Source organism: Giraffa tippelskirchi, chromosome 7 (assembly GCF_054371585.1).
Source record: "Giraffa tippelskirchi isolate mGirTip1 chromosome 7, T2T-mGirTip1v1.2.pri, whole genome shotgun sequence".
NCBI classification, from domain to species: Eukaryota; Metazoa; Chordata; class Mammalia; order Artiodactyla; family Giraffidae; genus Giraffa; species Giraffa tippelskirchi.
In genome coordinates, this window is record NC_137281.1 from 153,454,889 (window position 1) to 153,472,969 (window position 18,081).

Below are 18,081 nucleotides of genomic sequence, written 5' to 3' on the forward strand. Positions count from 1 at the left end.
CTTTGCGATTGGACACTCCACTCCCCCCTCCAAGAATCAGCTACTTTCTCTTGAATTTCAACTCCTTAGCATAATCGGTGATACACTAGAGAGGGCTCCTGAGTTTCAGTTCAGTCACTCAGTCGTGTCCGACTCTTTGCAACCCCATGAACCGCAGCACGCCAAGCCTCCCTGTCCATCACCAACTTCCGGAGTCCACCCAAACCCATGGCCATCGAGTCGATGATGCCATCCAACCATCTTCATCCTCTGTCGTCCCCTTCTCCTCCCGCCCTCAATCTTTCCCAGCATTAGGGTCTTTTCCAATGAGTCAACTCTTCGCATGAGGTGGCCAAAGTATTGGAGTTTCAGCTTCAACATCAGTCCTTCCAATGAACACCCAGGACTGATCTCCTTTAGGATGGAATGGTTGGATCTCCTTGCAGTCCAAGGGACTCTCAAGAGTCTTCTCCAACACCACAGTTGAAAAGCATCAATTCTTCAGCAGTCAGCTTTCTTTATAGTCCAACTCTCATATCCATACATGACTACTGGAAAAACCATAGCCTTGACTAGACAGACCTTTGTTGGCAAAGTAATGTCTCTACTTTTTAATATGCCATCTAGGTTGGTCATAACTTTCCTTCCAAGGAGTAAGCATCTTTTAATTTCACTGCTGCAATCACCATCTGCAGTGATTACCAGCATCTAATTACTACATTTTCCAGAATTTTCTAAGGAGTTTGACATCACATTGATAGCTTGAAACTGGCCATCATGGGATTATTTATATCATGGCAACCTGCAGTGGGTACCAATCAGACTTGCCCCACAGAGAGCTGGCTGTTCATCTTTTTACCAGAATACCACTGGACTCTAAGCATCAGGAAGGATTTCTCCTTCTTTGTCGCTCAGCACCACGAGTACTTACTATAGCAGGAAGTAGCACAGACTAGCCATAACTAAGGAGTGATTACTTCCTGGTGTTAGAGTTCAGCTTGGACAGAGAAGTTTGGGGAAGGGGCTGATACTTTCTGCTTTGCAGGAAGCTACTGGTTTATTCAAGAGCTCTCAAGCTAAGGCAGGCCCCTAAGGTTCTTCCAGAGTAACTGGCCCTTCAGGGCTGGCCTCTGGCCACTTTCCCAGGCTGTGGCCTGTGGTTTCATGCTCGGAGCTCTCTCTGGCATCCGGGGGAACAGACTCGGCAGAACAGGTGCTGAATGTAGGGCAGAAGCCCATGGGGTGCAGGACTACCTTGCTGATGCTGTTTCCTCAGGACTATTCTCCCTCATTTTCCGGTTCCAGGTGTGCTGGACAACATGTGCATTATACCCTAGTTTGGTGAGGTTTAAAAAAGAAAACAAAAAGAAATAAATAAATAAAATAAAAAACAAAACAAAACAAAACTTGGTAGCTTCTCCACCTTAATTTTTTAAGGAATTTAACTTAGATATAGTCACATCTTAATCCCACCCTCAGAGTTCTGCCCTAAGTGATATCTTTTATCCTATGGTCCCTCATCCTATTTGCAATAATAATTCTAAGGTTGAATATAAGGTCTATTAATACATTGAGTTGGCCAAAAATTTCATTGGGGTTTTTCTGTAAATGAAAATGGGAAAAGTGTATTTCCCAGTCTAATAACAGACTTGTGTTTTCATTGCTTTTCTCTCCTCTTCAAATTTGGATTGTTTTGGAGTTCAGGGAAACAGATGATGTTCCCAGTATCAGCACTTTTTTAAGACATGACTTTAGGGAAATAATTGAATCCTGCTGTCTATGAAATGGGTGTCAACATTTCTTTCCCATAGACCTCTTGAGAGGATTGTGTAAATAAGTGAGAACATGTGAGATGTTTAATACTTCCTAAGGAATAGAATGCATACAGGGAAATACAGGAATGCCATTTCTGCAATTCATGCAAGGCCCCCTTTTCCCTCACAGCTCCGTTTTACTTAGATTACTAATCTGTCTTGCTAACTCTCTCAATCATTCCTATATTAAGACATTGGCTGCTCTTATATGAGGTGAGATTTCTGTTCTGCTACTTAGTACTGCTTTAGATGGTGATCTTCTTGAATCTATTGATCTTATTATAGAATTGCACTGAAATTATTATGTATTAGTGAAACATAACTCAGCCTTGAAATAGTCATCTCCTTAAGAGTGGGACATTATGTGTTCCTAACATCTCTCTTTATGTCTCTTTGGCATCCTGCCTTCACCCCTCGTCTCTCTCAACCCAACCTGCTTTTCAACCGATCTTTCTCAAGCTCACACAGACAAAGCTGTGTGTGATCTGTATTTCCCTGCTGCATTAGCTTCTGATGCCATCTGCTTCATCGCCTCAGCAAGAGGAACATGGAATGGACTCTTTTTGACATGGTGCCAATCACATTAAAGAGGGAGGGAAAACCAAATAAAACACCTAAGAACCAAATGAGATGACCAGCACCTGCGGACAGTGGCATGCCCACGCAGCCTTTCATGCTTGTTGACAAGTTTAAATGGAAACCTCAAGCTGTTGTTTGAGTAAATAGCTGTGCGTTGTATTCCAGACTTAACCTGGCCTATTTCGTGCCTCTTGACACTTCTTACTCTGTGACTTCTCTGCATCTTCTTCCCCCAAGTTTTCCTACGCGTGAAAAGTCAATGACTTCAACATCCATGGGATGCAGTAGCTGGATCCAACTCCAGTTCACTTGGTTACAAGGATCCAACTGCACCAGCCTTCTGAGGGCCAACTCCCTCCTGGCAACCTCTCCCTTCTTTTCAATTAGGTGGTCAAGCCATGAAACTTTTGTCCTCCTCCTATAAGGCTTTCATTTCTCCTATTTGAGGAATTTTTTAGGGTGACCAACCATCCCTGTTGGACAGAGACTTCCCTGGGTCTAGCTCTGCACGTCTCACGGCTGTGAAACCCCTCTGTCCTGGGTACACTGAGATGCTTGTGCATCCTACTTCTGATTTATTAACTGATGGACGTGAAACACATCTTCCATGACACTGGGCTGTGTTCAGTCTTTTAAGTGAACTCAATCCTGGGTCCCTCTCAGGTAGAAAAACCATAGCCTATTGGCCAGATTCAGTCAGGGGTTTGTTTTTGTGCAGCCTATGACTTCAGAATTTTTTTTTACATTATTAAAGAGTTGTTAAAATAAAAGCAAATGTATGACAGAGACCGTATGTGTCTACAAAGCCAAAAAATTTTACTCTCTGTCCCTTCACAGAAAATCTTGGCTGAGCCACAGATTAAAGTCTTCTTCCTTTGTTATGTAACAACAGGTTTTGAGATGCGCAGAGTCCATTTTGCCAATGAGATACAAGGAGAATATAATGATCTTTGATCAAAGTAGTTCCTAAAAATGATTCTATCATTGTTAATATTTTATTATTCAGGACAAAAGGGAAAGCAGTATATATGGAGCATAATTGACAAAGAATTTTGTTAAACAGAAAAAAATTTGTTTTTAATTATAGTTAACAATAGTAAAATACAGTGTTTATGTGGCTAATAATTTTCTAGTATATCTAGATTGTTTCTCCATCTCTATCTGCAATAAATGATTAGTTTCAATAAGCAAACCTTTCCTGATCCAGGGATAACATGTATCCTCAATTGGCCTAGTAGACCAAAGGAAAGGATTTATATTTCATCCATATGAACAAAAAGGTACTGGACCTGTAATGTGGTGGCTGTTCTTATTGTTCAGTTGCTAAGTTGTGTCTGACTCTGCAACCCCATGGCCGGCAGCATGCCAGACTTCCCTGTCCTTCACCGTCTCCCAGAGCTTGCTCAAACTCATGTCCACCGAGCCAGTGATGCTATTCCAACCATCTCATTCTCTGTCACACCCTTCTCCTCCTTCCCTCAATCTTTCCCAGCATCAGGGTCTTTTCCAATGAGTTGTCTATTCACATCAGATGACCAAAGTATTGGAGCTTCAGCATCAGTCTTTGCAATTAATATTCTGGGTAGATTTCCTTTAGTATTAACTGGTTTGATCTCCTTGCTGTCCAAGGGACTCTCAAGAGTCTTCTTGTGAGCAAGTTTCAAAATTTAATATAGTGGAGAAAATTCCTTCAACTTATGACACAGGCTATCCTCTTTGCTTTCTGCCTTGCATATCACAACACTACATTGTACACCTGAAACTAATATAATAAATCAACTATATTTTGATAAAAAACAGTGACGGACTTAATTTTTTTGGGTTCCAAAATCACTGCAGATGGTGACTGCAGCCATGAAATTAAAAGACGCTTACTCCTTGGAAGAAAAGTTATGACCAACCTAGACAACATGTTAAAAAGCAGAGACGTTACTTTGCCAACCAAGGTCCGTCTAGTCAAGGCTATGGTTTTTCCAGTGGTCATGTATGGATGTGAGAGTTGGACTATAAAGAAAGCTGAGCACTGAAGAATTGATGCTTTTAAACTGTGGTATTGGAGAAGACTCTTAAGAGTCTCTTGGACTGCAAGGAGATCCAACCAGTCCATCCTAAAGGAAATCAGCCCAGAATATTCATTGGAAGGACTGATGTTGAAGCTGAAACTCCAATACTTTGGCCACCTGATGCAAAGAATTGACTCATTTGAAAAGACCCTGATGCTGGAAAAGATTGAAGGCAGGAGGAGAAGGGGATGACAGAGGATGAGATGACTGGATGGCATCACTGACTCAATGGACATGAGTTTGAGTAAACTCCAGGAGTTGATAATGGACAGGGAAGCCTGACGTGCTACAGTCCATGGGGTTGCAAAGAGTCGGACAGGACTAAGTGACTGAACTGAACTGACTGATGGAGTCAATTATCATAGTCATGAACAGGTTCATCAGATCTTCACGTGCAAGCCTGAGTTTTGTGTCAATCAATAGGCTTGAAAAAGCCCTTGGAATTATTTAATGAAATCACCTAGAGATCACCCAAATATGATTCTATAATAAGTTAGAGCTCTGGTCCACTGGTTGCAATTCTAGAGACCTTTCAGGATTTTTCCAATTAGTAGCCTTCATCACTGTTGGGCCTGGCCTTCACCTGAACTAGCTGGTATAAGTTAAGAGAAACCAAGTTCGTTAATTTGAATGATTATATTAATTTCCTCAGCAAATCTGAGGATATTCAATTACTTTGGGAAAATTTTTGACTATGGCTTGAAATTCACCTTTAGTCCAGGGAATACAAAAGTCTAGAAATCCTGAATCAGGTAATTTTAAAAGGGCAGGTTCTGACAAGTCCAGAGGAGAAGAGAGTGTGGGGTGAGTTTCAGAGAAGATGATATCAGTGAGAGAATTAGCATGGGGGATTTGAGGGTATAAAGGAGGTGGAGATGGCATAGAAGGGGAGGAGGACAGTGGTGCCAGTTGCAGAGACTGAGGTAAGCCAAAGAAGAGCCTGAGGCCTCAGGAGCCATTTTTCGTTTGTTTGTTTATTTGCTTCAGTAATGGCTCAGATGGTAAAGAATCTGCCTGCAATGAGAGACAACTGGGTTCAATTCCTGGGTTGGGAAGATCCTCTGGAGGAGGGCATGGCAACCCACTCCAGTATTCTTGCCTGGAGAATCCTCATGAACAGAGGAGCCTGGCCGGCTGCAGTCCATGGGGTCACAAAAGTGTCAGACACGCCTGAGCCACTAAGCCAGCACAGCACACACACAATCCTAATCTTATGTCATACAGAAGCAATTTTGGACTTCTGGTGACATTTGGAAGCCTCATAATACCAACCAAAACGGAAATTTTTGAGCTTCTTTGTTTCAATTCAGTTTTAAGAAATTAAGTTTGGGAAGTTTGAAAGTTCCCCTAATCACCATTGCTATTCTAAATGGCCACTGGTCTGGTCAGTCCAGTTAGTTAGAAGTACACATGAGGAAATACTATAGTTTAAACAATAACGTTGAAGTCTCTGTAAGGGGGCCCTCAAAATATTTACATAACTGAAATCGCATTTCTCGGAGATATTTTTCTAGAGTAAAAGAACAATTTTCAAACAGTTTAAACAGCTTACATCTCAAACCATCTCAGTTCAAACAGCTTGCAAGCTAATCTTAGCCAATTCTAAGGAAACAAATTAATCCAGAGGAACCTGGCTGAACGGCCAGTTTCCAGAGAATAATACCTATTCCAGAGAAAGAGGCCAAAGGCTGAAAAACTGACGCAGTTTCAGTTAGGCAGTCTCTCTTCTGCACGGAATGGCTTGAAGGTGTTTTCGGCCAGCTTGGGTTGAAATAGTCTGATCTTAAAGTCAGACTGGTGTGCCAAACAAGTACTCAGAGAAACAGGCCTTTATCAGAGAGACAAAACCTTTAAAATGGTTCTTGAATAAAGGACTGAGAGCTTCAAATGTCATCCAAGAGGAAGACATACCTTCAGATTCCAAGGCTAGGAAGAAGGCAGTGAGTGACGATGGACTCAGCTGTGGTCATGTACCTGCGTGCTCACTAGCCCTGAAGCCTTCAGGATCTCCTCCGGTCCCCACATTGAGGCCACCAAAATATTGGCCTGAAATGAATATATTGCCAGATAATTTCTCCAGCAAAAATGAGTTCATTTAACATCAGCTGTGCTGTGCTTAGTCGCTCAGTTGTGTCCGATTCTTTGCGACCCTGTGGACGGTAGCCCGCCAGGCTCCTCTGTCTATGGTGATTCTTCAGGCAAGAATACTGAAGTGGGTTGCTATTCCATTCTCCAGGGGACCTTCTTGAGCTAGGGATCAAACCCAGGTCAAACCCACATTGCAAGCAGATTCTTTACCATCTGAGCCACCATGAGAATTACAATTCAAGGTGTGCGACAGTGGCAGATTTTATATTCTTAGACTCCTGAATCATTGTGGATGCTGACTGCAGCCATGAAATTAAGATATTTGCTCCTTGGAAAAACAGCCATGACAATCCTAGACAGCATATTAAAAAGCAGAGGCATCTCTTTGCTGACAAAAGTCCATCTTGTAAAAGCTATGATTTTTCCAGTAGTCATGTACGGATGTGAGAGTTGAACCACAAAGAAGTCTGAGTGCCAGAGAACTGATGCTTTGAACTGTGGTGCTAGAGAAGACTCTTGCGAGTCCCTTGGACAGAAGGAGATCAAACCAGTCCATCCTAAAGGAAATCAACCCTGAATATTCATTGGAAGGACTGATGCTAAAGCTGAAGGTCAATACTTTGACCACCGTATGCAAAGAGCTGACCCACTAGAAAATACCCTGATGCTGGGAAAAGATTGAAGGCAGGAGAAGGGGGCAACAGAGGATGAGATGTTGGATGGCATCACTGACTCAATGGACATGCATTTGAGCAAACTCCAGGAGATAGTGAAGGACAAGGAAGCTGGCATGCTGCAGTCCATGGGGTCTCAGAGAATCAGACAGAATTTAGAGACTCAGCAATAACCACGATGAGCCATATGTAAGTCCCCACGTGGCAAGGGAAGGAAAACTCTTTAACATTAATAGATAGGAAAAGGAATTGGTGAGGGTTATAGTAAACAATGTCCATACCTATTCACTGAATTGTTGCGGCGGTGCGGGGGGAGGGGGTGGGATAGAGGAGTCTTGCTGTCTTACTCTCCTATTATCAGAGTAGGAGAGATTCCCCTTCTGGTCTCATTTCTGTTTACTAATTTTTTTTTTTTTTTTTTTTACAGTTTATTCTGAGACTAATACCATTTCTATTCTAATGTGAATGGTCTTAACAGAATTTTGAAGGTTGATTTTGCTTATTGCCCTTTGAAACAGAGATAGCTTATCTCCATTCTCTTTAGAATGTTCTTTGCTGACCCAGGTGGCCTTGTTCTTGACAATAGTCATTAGCCAGGCTACTCATGGGTGAAACAAATTTCCTTTACTAATTCTTCATACTGTCTAGCTGAAATTTTTCTTAGAATTGGAAATGGTATAAGGACCTGGTTTAATACAGAGATTGTTAACCAGTGGTCAGATGATTTCTAGTGAACTCATAAATGGGCTTTAAGGAATGCTTTGAAAATCTATGCACTGAATATACATTTGAGGGGAAGCGCATCCAAGCTTTGGCATTCTCACATGGAGTCTTGCTGAAGAGTAACAGAAAATGATTCTAACTATCCATTGTACAGATGGGTAGAGTGAGGCACCAGTGGGTATGGGGCTGATCATCATCACCTAACTAATTAGAAATCCTGTGTGAGGACCAGAATGAAAGACATCACACTGTTCTTGTCACATAAGGGAAATGTGTGAGGGAAGGAGGGAGGGGATGGGGTTCTCAGACACAATCTTCCTGCAACTTAATGAGTCTCTATATAGGATACGCTTTCCAGAAACGTGGTTGATGTTTGCATGTGGCTTGGGAAACCTGGTTTGTTTTTGCATATGCCCAACCCTCATATGTGATAGAGCTGGGCCCATTACTGTAGTGAATACATTAACAGATGATGTCATAGCTTTAAACATTTAAACTTACAAAATTTAAAATTTAACTTAAAAATTAACTATCATTTAAAGTGCCATCTGTAGATACGCTAAAACCTGTGCCAGCCTAATTAGCAATCAGAAATATGGTAATTGCTTTTGGCATATGAATGTGGAAAACTTCTCTGGAGTAAAATAACGCCAAGATGAGCATTTCTGAGTCTTTTTTTCCCTTTCAAATGGATAGTGTTGTGTTCTTTGGCATTTTGTTTCAAGTCGCTCTTAATTTTTTTGTTTTCATTTTTTAACAAAAGAATATTATCTCTTTCATTGTCATCATCATTACCTACCCATTTCCTCGAGTCTAGAGCTGAATTTCTCAAGTGGGCACCATTAACTTTGTGAAAAGATAATTCTTCATTTGGGAGACTGTTCCATACATCATAGGCTGTTTAATAGCATCTCTACACACTAGATGCTAGAACCCTTTCCTCCTATAGTCATGATACCAAGAATATCCTTAGACAGTGTTCCTGGATGAGAACACAGGTGTGTGCATGCATGCTAAGTACCTTCAGTCTTGTCTGACTCTTTGAGACCCCCTGGACTATAGCCCACCAGGCTCCTTTGTCCATGGGGATTCTCCAGGCAAGAATACTGGAGTGGGTTGCCATTCCCTTCTCCAGAGGATCTTCTCAACCCAGGGATCGAACCCGCATCTCTTGTGTCTCCTGCATTGGCAGGTGGGTTCTTTACCACTAGCGCTACACATATAGAGCATTTATTCAGTAGACTGAAATTTCATGAGCATAATAGAACACATGATTAATGCTTCGGGGAAAATGGCTTTCTAAAATTAACAGAAAAAAAAAAATGTTAGGCCTCATGCTTAGTTCATCTAAACACCCACTGCACATAGCAAGTTGTTCCAAGAAATCACACTTAATGTTTGTTTGATATATACATGTACCATGTTTCCTATTTCAAGGGTCAGTAATTACAGTTTATTAACTTTTTAACTTGTTTTACTGTGAGTATTCAACTTTTTCATGGTTCGTTTTTTTCCCCACTACTTTCACAACTAAAATTCCTTTCACAGAGCAAAAATAAGTTCTTTAAAGATGAGCAGAAGAAGCCTGATTGTGAAGTACTGCACAGCTGCACAGGGTAAGACTTCACTGAAGTAAGGGCTAACTTGTGGTTGGGCTGGTGCCCTCAGCTATTCGAATGGCCACCCATGGGTAACACTCATATTTGTACCTGGGTGAGGTCCCTGGCCTGTGCAACGGTTCTTTTCTATATGCCAGGTTGCTAGGAAACAAGAAGGGAGGGATCCCTAGGAGGATAAAATATGCCTTTTGTTACACTGATAGGCAGTTTCAGAAAACAGCCTCCACTTGTACCAACCATTCCCCTTTAAATGTATATTTCTATTAGCTTTCAGACACGTGATTTTGAAATGCATTTTTCAAAAGTAGAGGATTGCTTTTATTTTCTTTATATTAATAACACAAATTACTCTGCAGATGTATATATATATATATATATTTTTTTTTTTTTTTTCTTGTCCCCAGTATCCCTTTCTGCGCTGGCCAGGCCAGGGTGATGTCTCAGATTTCCTTCTGAGCTCAGCCTTGCTATTCTGATCCTTAATCTGATAGTGATTTCCCCAGCAGCAGTCCTCAGCTGTTTGGCTATGAATCCCCCCCACCCGGTCTTTGGAAAGCAGTTTCATCTTTCTTCGTGTCACCTTGTTTGAGGAGCAATGAAATCCAATTATCCTTTACAATGATTTGTGAAGTAGCAAATGGAGTTGACATCTGTTCAGTGAATTCTGAAGACAGACCATTTTTATTTTTCCCCCTATGGAACTAAAGTCATCACAGATTTTGTCCTTTGGCCTTCCTTTGGTCCCTTGTTAAAGCCTTGTGACAGTCTAAGCAAAGTTGATTTTTAAAATGAAAGAACAACCACAGAGGATAAGGCAAAAATGCCTTTTCATTATACAGTGGGAGGTGCAGTGTTTGGTCCTAAGCATTTAATTGAGAAGTTAGGATAACTAAGCAACATTAACAAACTATGGACATTTATTATTTGACTGTTGAACTCCCATAATGTGCCAGGTGTTTTTCTATGTATGGAGGATAGGGGTGCGAATAATACGATTTCTGTATTCTCATGGGAGCAGGTAGATGTTAAATAACTAACCAATGTATGCACATGCATGCTAAATAGCTTCAGGTGTGTCTGACACTTTGCAACCCTGTGGACTGTAGCCCGCCAGGGTCCTCTTTCCATGGGATTCTCCAGCCAAGAATACTGAAGTGGGTTGCCATGTCCTCCTCCAGGGGATCTTTCTGACTGGGGATCGCACACACATTCTATAAGCAAGGTAATTACTAATAGTAAAAATTGCTATGAAGTGAGTAAGGGAAACTGCCATGAAACAGAGGGAAGCAAGTGCTACTTCTCTAGGGGGATCATGAAACAGTATTTAAATTAAATTCTGAATTGAAAGAAGAAAACCATCCAAATGCCAGAGGCACATAAAGGGGACCAGTATACAGCCCTCTAAAATATGCCACTTTGACGTAAAGATCATTTTACAGCTAAAGACGATTGAGAAAGAGTAGACAAGAGAGCTCTCTGCCCTTCCCCTTTCTGCCCAAAAGCTGACATAAATTTCCTTTTGGAGGGGTGACATAAATTTCCACTTATACATGGAAGAGGAGAAAGATTCTTAATCATTGGAGAGAATGCAGACTTATCAATGGAGTCAGCACCAATAATCTCTGCGTAACATACTTTGTTAAACAACCCTAACCTACCATACACTCCCTAGTCAGTTTTTTAGAATTTATCTCTTATAGAAGGCCAAATTTTCCTTTTCCTTTGTGCCTTCCCTTCTTCAGTCTATTGCCCTTTGTTAAAATAATGTAAAAGTTTCTGATTCTAACTACTTAGTCTTCTCTTCTGTGTATCCTATGTGCACATAAATTTAAAACCATAAATTTGTGTGCTTTTCTTTCTGTTAATCTATTGTTTGTTAGTTTAATTCACAATTCCCAGACACAAAACTTAAGAGGGTAGAAGAACAGATTTTTCCTCCTATACAGTCGAGGAATATTTCCAAGAAGTGAGTGGGTTGCCATTTCATTCTCCAGGGGACCTTCCCGACCCAGGGATCAAACCCAGATCTCCTGCATTCCAGGCAGACTCTTTAACATCTGAGCCAAGAAGGAAGCCCTGACCAACACTCCCAAATACAGAACTTAAGAGGGTAGAGGAACAGTTTCCCTCCCATACAGCCAGTGAATATTTTCAAGAAGAATGAAATAGTAAGTAAAAAGTATCTGAATCAAGAGCTACCTTGATATGTTTAAAAGGGGGAAAAAAAATGTAGTAATGGAGGGAAAGGTCCAATAAAGGTCCATATAGTCAAAGCTATGGCTTTTCCAATAGTCATGTATGGATGTGAGAGTTGAACTATAAAAAATAGCTGAGTGCCGAAGAATTGATGCTTTTGAACTATGGTGTTGGAAAAGACTCTTGAGAGAACTTGGACTGCAAGAAAATCAAACCAATCAATCCTAAAGGAACTCAGTCCTAAATATTCATTGAAAGGACTGATGCTGAAGCTGAAACTCCAATACTTTGGCCACCTGATGGGAAGAACTGACTCATTGGAAAAGACCCTGATGCTGGGAAAGATTGAAGGCAGGAGGAGAAGGGGATGACAGAAGATGAGATGGTTGGATGGCATCACCAACTCAGTGGAGATGAGTTTGAGCAAGCTCCAGGAGTTGGTGATGGACATGGAAGCCTGGTGTGCTGCAGTTGCTGGGCTCAGACAGGACTGAGTGACTGAGCTGAACTGAATGGGGGGAAGGTTTTGAAACTTAGGAAGGGGCCAGATGATGACTTTATAATCCATAGAAAGACCCTTTTGTATGTATACATGTATGTATGTATTTATCTAAGAGTCAGAAGAAACTATTGGGGAAGCTAAATAGAAGAATAACAAATTTTGTTTTTTAAAACATTACACTGGTTATTCTGAGAAGAATGGTTGATAGGAGATGAAGAACAGGAAGAGGTGAAACAATTTGGGAAAATAACCACAGTATCAGAAGAGGTTTCTCAGTCTCTTCAAACTGCCTTCTAAAAACAGAAACACTCCATACCAAAACAGAACATAAAAATGTGACAATGATAGCGCTAGTGGTAAAGAACCTTCCTGCCAATGCAGGAGACATAAGAGACACAGGTTCGATCCTGGATTGGGAAGATCTCCTGGAAAAGAGCATGGCAACCCACTCCAGTGTTCTTGCCTAGAGGATTCCATGGACAGAGAAGCCAGGTGGGCTGTATAGTCTACAGGGTTGCATAGAGTCAGACATGACTAAAGTGACTTAGCACACGTGGAAAACAAAATCAGATGCGAAGGTACCCCCCCTCTCCCACCAAGTGCCTCCAAATATGAGGGAAGTAAAGACGGTCTACGTGCACACTCGAGGGATGTGTTTATGGAAGATAGGGAAGGAAAGCAGTGAGGTAGGTCGATTGTAGAACAGGAGCTTTGAAAGAAGGGGTTTCCACCCCTGGATGAGGGAAAGCCTGCAGGAAGGAGGACTGAAGAGGCTACAACAGTTTAGTCTCTCTTGATTGATTTGCTGGGTTTCTTCCTAGGATTGAGGAGGTTTCTTCTGCCCTGAGGACACAGCTCTTGGAGTGGAACTGATCTCAAGCAGAATAGGGACAACAGAGATGAAGGCAGAAGATGCTTTAGACCAAAATCAGGACACCTCATTCGACAGTGAACCTATTTTTCAACACTATACTCTTAACCCTGGAGGAGGGAACGGCAACCCTCTCCAGTATTCTTGCCTGGAGAATCCCATGGACAGAGGAGAGCCTGGTGGGCTACAGTCCATGGGGTTGCAAAGAGTCGGACATGACTGAGCGACTTTCACTTGTACACTTAAAGCCGAACAGGAAGTCTTGTGATGCTTGAAAAACTTTTATGATTCTTGCCTCTTTGTTAAAAGTTCTGAAAAACTAATTTCAAATAAAAAAATGCTCACAGTGATAAAACCTCATTGTTACTTAAAGGGTAAGTGATTATGGAGAAAATGTAGGTGGTAATGATGATATATGTGAGTTTAAAAAAAATAGTGGTTAAAGGAGTCTACAGACTAAATGCTTCTTTAGATAAATTCCATTTAATACATTCAGAAAAACAATGGATTTCTTGATTTATTCACTTTAGCTCCTAGGAAGCTGTGACTAGGAGAAGCTGCCTTACTGAGGTGAGTACTTTGTAACCACCGCATATCCTTGTGGACTGTTTTATTTAACTATAAATACTGTTTTTAGAGAAGTCTGGAGGCTTACACAGCATTTGCATTCACCTTTTCAATCAATTTTAGCAATATCTTAGTTAATGAAGTACTCATCATAGGAATCCTTGGCAGTGTGAGCTAAGGAAAGCAATCTCTCACTGCTTTAATGTTCATTGTCTTAGACTTGAATTTTTGTCAAAGCTGAGTGTTAAGATTTAGATATGGATCCCTAAACTAAATGATCATCATTTGAATTTCTTCTCAGATGATTTTTGTCCTATTTGACCTAATATGCACTGGCCAGCTGTGGTTTTCTTTTACATGCAGACTAACCTTTTTATACAAATTTTTGTTCAGTGGCTCGGTCGTGTCCAACTCTGTGACCCCATGGACTGCAGCACACCACATTTCCCTGTCCGTCACCAACTCCCAGAGTTGTTCAAACTCAAGTCCATTGAGTCAGTGGTGCCATCTAACCATCTGGTTCTCTGTTGTCACCTTCTCCTCCCACCTTCAATTTTTCCCAGCATCAGGGTCTTTTCCAGTGAGTCAGTTCTTCACATCAGGAGACCAAAGTATTGGAGCTTCAGTTTCAGCCTTAGTCCTTCAAATGAACATTCAGGGCTGATTTTCTTTAGGATAGACTGGTTTGATCTTCTTGCTGTAAATTTTTGTTACAAAGCCCATAAGATGGGCTACCATACAGAAAGTACTTCCTAAGCTATTGAGAAAAAAACTGGAATGGGCAAATTCAAGAGATAAAATAATTAGGAAGATATTTAAAGAAATGTTAGATGCTCTCAATAATACTTTCTCTGTGAGTTTTCTGGGCCTCTCTGGTAGCTCAGATGGTAAAGAATTTGCCTGCAATGCGAATTGAACTCAGGAAGACTTGAGTTCAATCCCTGGATGGGGAAGATTCCCTTGAGAAGGAAATGGCAACCCAATCCAGTATTCTTGCCTGGAGAATTCCATGGACAGAGGAGACTGGCGGGCTACAATCCGTGGTGTTGCAAAGTTTTCTACTTATGTAGACAAACAGCTGGTGCCATTTCTGCACCTCACATAGAAGCTCCCAGGGGCCTTTCACTGGATCCCCCACAAGGGACAAAGGAAGCTGTCTGCGCAGGGAAGCCAGTGGCTCTAAGGTCTGGGGACCAACACCTAAGAGGCTGCTCCCTGTGCTGGAAGGCACAGGTGTCATTTCCATCCTAGGGACAAACCTTCCTCAAACTCTAGTAGCACCTGGTAGGCTGGGCTTGGACTCACCAGGCATTCTCATCCCAAAGAGAGTGGTCTCTGCTGCTCCTCCCACTACTATCACCCTTCTCCCCCTCATGCCCTATCCTGGCACCTTTTCTGAAGATTCTCTGCCAACAGAAAATCCCTGAATTTTCAATATTCCATCCACTTGTCATGTCATGGAGAACACCATGTTCCCTGCCTTTGGAGTCGGGAAACGTGCTCATTGCACCTCTGAAATCCAGTCAGTATGGATGAAGGGGGAAGGCTGTTAATACCGCGTTGTGCTGACCGTAGGTGGGAATCCAAAGGACAGATTATTAAGTTACTATTACCAAAGACTAAGTTTGTAATCATGCCAGAGGTATATAAGTGAATAACAATTTTATTCTGTCCTCAGAAAGCTTATTTTGTGGGGGAGAATTCATATCAATAGACAAGAATAAAAATGAAAGTACTTCAAACAAAATAATAGTTTTCTATGGAAACAGACTGGAAGGGAGAGTAGTTTTGCCTACTGGAGTTGAGGAAAGCTTCAATAAGGACTCCTCCTTTAAGCCACGTCCAGCTATAAATGTGAGTCCACTGGACGGAAGAAGGGGGCAGGGTATGCTGGGTGTGAGCAGATAGCAGATGGGTCTTCAGTTTGAAATGTGATCCAGCTTCTGCTATTCCTTTCCCATGTTTCAGGTCTTTACTACAGTCCCCAAACTGCTGTAGTTTTCTCTTTAGTCCGTTGTTAAATTTTCCCATTTCAACTCGCCAAAAACAGCAAGTGCACTGCCCGATGCCCCTGACGTAGCATTTTCTGGAGACAGCTTGAGTGTAAAAGGGAATAGGGTCCTCTCTGCTTCTCCGCATTGCTCCCGACCGAAGCTTTTCAGGAATATAACCAGAGGGGGACAAGAAAGGCCACCCTTACTAAGTCTCTTTCAGCCCGAGGTTCCACCCATGGTGAATTATTCTAAGGCATCAACAGGCACCACGTTCCCTTTCCCCAAGACTTTGCACCCTCTCTGCCCCCTGCCGCAAGCCTTTTCCATCACCATTTAGCTCACCTTATTTCTGCTGATCAGCAGAAATTCAAAATATCATTTTGGAGCTCCTTCTTTATGTAGCCTTCCCTGAATTTTCAAACCTAACAGACCACTGCATATTAGGTGTCTCAGCTTGTACATCATTTAAACCTCATATTTCTCCTATAAAATAACTCTGCATTATAATTTCTTGTTCAGTTGTCTCTACTCACCACCTGACAGCAGATTCCTTCAGAGTCAAGACTGTCCTCTTTATCATTAAATTCCCAGCATCTACCTTCAAGCCCATGTAGACTCACTCTTCACTAAATATGTGTTAAATAAATTAATGGAGTTGTGTAAAATAATGCTGGGCCTCCCTGGTGGCTCAGTGGTAAAGAACCTGCCTGCCAGTGCAGGAGATGCAGGAGAGATGGGTCCCGACCTCTGGGTTGACAAGGTCCTCTGGAGAAGGAACTGGCAACCCACTCCAGCATTCTTGCCTGGAAAATCCCATGGACAGAGGAGCCTGGAGGGCTACAGTCTTAGTCCATGGGGTCACAAAAGAGTTAGATACAATTTAGCGACTAAACAATAACAACAAAATAATATTACTAATAATATCTTTGATTTATTCATCATTTGTTATTTTCAGATACTTTAATATATATTACCTCATTTTAATTTCAATATAATAATTTCTGAGAGCTATTATTATCCATATTTTTTAGACAAAGTAACAGACTTGGAGAGGGAAATTGCCAGAGATTTCACTCTTTAAAATGGGGTCACTTTGGAGCCTCTAGAAAGGATTTATTTTTCCCTAATATGCTTCAGTTTATAAATCATTTAACCTAATAACACTGCAATGCTATATTCTGTAAGTGCGCTATCAAATCCATCTTTTTTCCCCTAGAAAAGTGCCTTTGCCAAGAGTCAATAAACAGGCATCTCAAGTGGTTCCACCTTGAAAGGTAGACATCAGAAGCTTTGAGAAACATTTAACCTTGATATTCTTCTATCCTAATTGACAAGCCTGGTGTTGGTAACTTGCTGAGATAAGAAGGATTTTCCATGTATAATATGCAGGTCATTGGTTTTAAGTTTAGGCCCATTATAATCTATCGGAGTCCTGACAGTTCTAGGTGATATAAAGAAGAAAGATTGGTTTTATTAGGCGATTTCCCCATCTTCGGCAGTGCTACTTTAATAGATAATAATGGTTAACAACTTGATGACATTTCCCTGATTTTATTTTAGCATTTGGAAGGTGATGGATTCTAGGACTAACTAATGTTAGAATGAGCTCATCGCTCAGAACAGTGAGCCTGGGAATTGCAAAAACGTCCATTTTCCCTAAACTTTAGCCTCATGGCTTTAGCTTTTGTTCCTTTCCAAGTACAACCTGACATTTGTGTCCTATTGGTTGAGAGCTCTTGGAAGTAATTAAGAGTACACTTGGATACCCATCCAAATATTCTAACTTAATATAGTTCAACAGAAACAGAAGGCTGAAGTGGTTTGCCAAGTTTGGAAAGAAAGTTTTTGATACCAGTTCATACTTAGAGCCAGGCTTCTATGGAAGCAGCTTGGTGACCTCCTTTACTGGTTAAAGTTCAGGGGCATACATAAGTTACCTTGTCCCTCAGTAGCTCCTCTAGTTTATTTCCAAATCCCAGAACTGAAAGATGGGGAGAAACTTTCATATCATGATTAGAGATTGAGATTATAATCAGGCACAGAAATACTCACACCTTGGCTTACGTGTATGATTCGACATGTGTAATTGTAACAAATCTTCCTCATTGGTCTTCGATAGGGTAAGAGTGAAGGAACATCAGAGCCCTGGCCAGCTGAAAGCAGAGAGGGGAAAGCTTGTGCCCTGGGGACAAGATGGCTATTTTATACTTTTTCAAAGAGCTCCCCCTGTCTACTCCCATTCATCTCTGTTCGTCTTCCCTTCCTTTGATCACGGAACCACCTCTCCCCAAACTCTCTCTGGGCTTGTCCTTCATTTATAAGGGCTGATAAGGTAGGAAGAGGGCTTCCCTGGCAGCTCAGGTGGTAAAGAATCCGCCTGCAATGCAGGAGACCCCAGTTTGATTCCTGGGT

General features: G+C 41.5%; 1 long non-coding RNA gene across 3 annotated transcripts in view; it reads left to right on the forward strand.

Moving 5' to 3' along the window:
• The window catches only part of LOC145513671 (uncharacterized), a 793,767-nt gene that overhangs the window by 761,598 nt on the left and 14,088 nt on the right, over positions 1-18,081 (forward strand). For 2 of the 3 annotated variants that reach the window (XR_014059660.1, XR_014059659.1), the window contains 2 exons: positions 9,469-9,536; positions 13,059-13,463. The exons of the other annotated variant lie outside the window; for it this stretch is intronic. This is a non-coding gene — a long non-coding RNA (uncharacterized LOC145513671). Of the gene's footprint in view, positions 1-9,468; positions 9,537-13,058; positions 13,464-18,081 lie in introns of those variants that run through there. 3 annotated transcript variants of the gene reach the window in all.